The 4,211-nt window shown below is 35.1% G+C and overlaps 1 pseudogene; it reads left to right on the top strand.

The window, feature by feature from the left end:
• Nucleotides 1–3,300: 3,300 nt before the first annotated feature.
• LOC123649792 lies at nucleotides 3,301–3,973 on the top strand (annotated as a pseudogene).
• Nucleotides 3,974–4,211: the final 238 nt, after the last annotated feature.

Below are 4,211 nucleotides of genomic sequence, written 5' to 3'. Positions count from 1 at the left end.
TGCTTCAACCAACCAACCAGAGCTAATAAATCTGATTTTACAGACCTTCAGTGTCACTATTGACAGGGTCGAGTTTATTATACTGAATCTTCACAGAGAAATGGCTGTAAACCAGGGACAATGCCCCTGAGAATAGAAGCAGCAGAGACAGACAGACAGACGGGAAAGAAGAAGGAAGGAAGGAAGTAGGGAGGAAAAGAGGGAGGAAGAAAGGAAGAGAGGGAGGGAGGGAGGGAAGAATGGAAGTAAGGAAAGGAGGGAAGAAAGAAAGAAAAAATGAAGACAGAAAGATGAAGACAAGTTCTCTGATATATCCAGTTTAAATAAATAAACCAGATACTTTTCAGATATATGAATAATTTATTTGTGTAAAGCAAAATGAAATAGATTTCTGTTAATACAAATAAAAGTGCATTGACTAATTACTTTGTTTTGGATACAAAACTAAACAGAGCACTGTAATGGCTAATAAAACACTGTAATTCTCATCTTGATTCTTTCTATAATGAAAATACTATCCTTAATCTCTTTTATATAGTTGCATTTTATAAGATTTATATAAGAAAGGTGAGTAACACCTAAAAATGTTTGAAAACCATAGTTTTGAATAATTTTTTATATCCTTTCACACTTTTACAGTCTATATTTTGAATTTCCTTTTTTTGACAACAAAAAGATCAAAGAGTACTTTTTCATTCTGTAGTAAAAGAAAACAAAAATAGAAATTATTCAACCCTGATTTGGTTTCAGAAATTTTCTAGGTTTTTAGATAAGTTGTATTTTCTATTAATCTTTTTTTTTTCAAAGTCTTTTTTCCATTGGGTATTCTTCCAACAATGTTAAGATTATACATTCTGAGTTTTTATTTCTTTTTTATTGCTTTTCATTTTTCAATCCTTGTCTCTTAAGACCATTTATGAGACTCATTTTATCATACACTTAAAAAGTATAGCAGATTTTTGAAAAATTGGAAGAAGATATCTACAATATCTGAAGTCAATATGGAATTTTCATTAAAAGAATATTTGAAATCAATAAAGAAAATACTGGAAACTTCACATAAAACTGTGCAAACGTCATGGATAAGCAGCCTCATTTAGGGAGATGAAGCCCAAAAGAATAACAACTATATGAAGAGATGCTTAAGGTCTCTAGTAATCAGGGAAATGTTAACTTAAATAAGATATGCTACATAATACCCATCAGAATGGTAAACTTGCAAAGATAGAAACTTCAACCAGTATAGGTGAGGCATGTGTAGACTAGAACTCTCATGCACTGCTAATAGGAGTGTAGAATTGGAAAGCCATTATATAAAGCTTTCTGAAATATTAAGTGAAATTAATTATGCATATGCTTTAAATCTAGCTATTTTACTAGAGAAAAACTCATATGTTAGCTTGTAAGAGAACAAAAGGTATGCTAATAATCATTGCAACTGCGTTTAGTTTAATGGAAGCTTACAATAATCTATGTGTTCAGGGCTAGGGGACTGAATAATTAAAATACAGTGATGGTTACTATGGAACACCACACATCAGAAAGAAGCAATGGACTAAGTACATATATAGCGGCACGAGTATCATTACCAGCATTGAGTGAAAAACATAGGAGAAAAGAATGGGATTTACAGCATTATACCTGTATCACTTATGTGAATTGAACATACACATATACACACAACAATAAGTTTAAGGGCCTGCTATGGACTGAATGTTTGTTACCTGTACTAAGTTTATATGTTGAAACTCTAATCTTCAATGCGTATTTGAAGGTGGGGCCTTTGGAAACTAGTTAAGGTTAGATTAGGTCAGGAGGGTAGGGCCTGCATGATGAAATTAATGCCCTTACAAAAAGACAAAAAGAAAGGAGAGTGCTCACTCCAGGAGCATGCACCAAGGAAAGGCCATGTGAGCTTAGAGAGAGAAGGTGACTATCGGCAAGTCATGGATTGGGCAATTGCCAGAGACCAGATCTGCCAGAACCTTCATCTTGAACTTCCTAGTTTTCAGAAATTTGAGAAACAAATTTCTGTTCTTTAATCCACCCAGTATATGGTATTTTGTTATAACACGCCAAGCTAGGACAGGGCTTAGAGTGGGTAACTATAAGGAGATGTAAAGGAACCATGCAGAAAGGGAAAAATAAAGAAAGAAAAGGGAAGGGTCTTGTGTTAAAAGATGATATTGGCTTATACTTAACAGAGGAGTCTGCTTAACATAACTTTCTGTTGTTAGGTCAGCCCAGAAAAAAATGCTAAGCAAGAAAATGATTAGACTTGAAATTCTGCATCATGAAATTATTAATCACTCATTTACCAATACCTAATTCATTATGAAATTGTTATTTTAAGCCTCTTAAGTATTTTTCAAATTCTTCTACTTTATCTCATTTTCAGCAACATCATACATGTCCTAGTTACTATTGTCTTAGATGATGTAAGTCACTCCAAATCCACCCTTGTCTCACTCCAATTTATTTTCCACAACTGCAGTCAGATGAGCTTATCAAATCAAAACCTGTAGTTGATCATATCACTCTACACATCTTTATTGTTTTCCCACTGCTCTCAGATAAACACCAAGTACTTAACTTGTTGTCAAGACTCCATATGGGGCCCACCAATGCCTCCAGCTTTGTATCACATCATTCAAACTCCCGTTCAGTTCTTTCTTCCTTTATCTGGAGCATCACATTTTCAGGAAAGCCTCCCTGATCTCCTAGACTATGCCATATCTCCATATTATATTCTTTGGGGGCATAATATATCTCTCTTTAATAAAACATGTTGTACTTTCAATTTTACATTTGTTTGATATTGATTACCATGCATGCTGCCATTAAAATCTAAACTCCACAAAGTCAGGAATTGTGTCTGCTTTTTGTTTATTTTCTCCCTGTACTTAGCTCACAGTAGATATTGAATAGAAAGGAGTGAAATGTTCAATTACTGAAATTAAAAACGAAAGCACTTACTTTAGTATGTCTAAAATAGATACATTAATAAGCATGCAGATTTTATATACCTGAAGAGTTTTATTAATATTTAGGAAAAACTTAGATTTTTTGTACCTGAAATATACATGACATGAATGTGCATTTTATTCATTTTATTTTTCCTCCCATATTCTTTTCATATATATATCCATGATATGTGTCTCTAGCCTGAGGGAGACTTCTGTGGTGGAGCATAAAATAGAAGTTATGAGTTGATAATATGCATTTCTGGCTATTGTTTTTCAGAATCTCAATGGTCTTGTATAAAAAGAAAAGGGACATAGGCTCTTGGGAACCAGCACTATGGCATCAGATTGCAAGACTGGCCTGTTCATCCTCAATAGTGACCTGGCCAAATTAGGGGCTGAGTGCTTCCAGATGCTTGACTCTGAGGTGGATTATCTGCACCTGGATATAATAGGCGGGCATTTTGTTTCTAGCATCACCTTTGGTCACACCATGGTAGAAAGCCTCAGAAAGAAGCTAGGCCAGGACCCTTTCTTTGACATGCTCATGATGGTGGCAAGGCTGGAACAGTAGGTAAAGCCAATGGCTATAGCAGGAGCCAGTCAATACACCTTTCATCTCAAATCTACTGAGAACCCAAGGGCTATAATGAAAGACATTTGGGAGAAAGGATTGAAGGTTGGCCTTGCCATCAAACCAGGAACTACACTTTATAAGTATTTGGCATCATGGGCTAATCAAATAGATAATGGCCTTGGTTATGACAGTGGAACCTGGGTTTAGAGTACAGACATTCATGGAAGATTTGTTGCCAAAGGTTCTCTGGTTGAGGACCCAGTTCCTATATCTGGATATAGAGGTCAATGTAGGAATAGGTCCTAACACTGTCCATAAGTGTGCAGATGCAGGAGCTAACACAATTATGTCTGGCAGTGACATTATGAGCAGAGAAGACCCCAGATCTGTGATCAACCTATTAAGAAATGTTTGCTTGGAAATGTTCTCTTGATCAATGAAACCATAAGGAGCCCAAGGTTTCTTCTTATAAAATCTCCTTTTTTATCAGAAAATAGGAATATTGACTACCAAATCACATTGCAGTTGAGGCAGTACTGCTTTTAGAAGCAGTTAGTCATTCTAGTGATTAAAATCTATTATAAAATTGGTGTGTATAACCACATTTTTAGTGATGCAATTTAAAGATTAATGGGGAGAAATAAGTCAGTTTTTACTGGGAGACTTCATTT

Source organism: Lemur catta, chromosome 1 (genome assembly GCF_020740605.2).
Source record: "Lemur catta isolate mLemCat1 chromosome 1, mLemCat1.pri, whole genome shotgun sequence".
NCBI lineage: Eukaryota > Metazoa > Chordata > Mammalia > Primates > Lemuridae > Lemur > Lemur catta.
The sequence above is the reverse complement of the archived record's forward strand: the minus strand, read 5'-3'. Positions and strand labels throughout refer to the sequence as shown.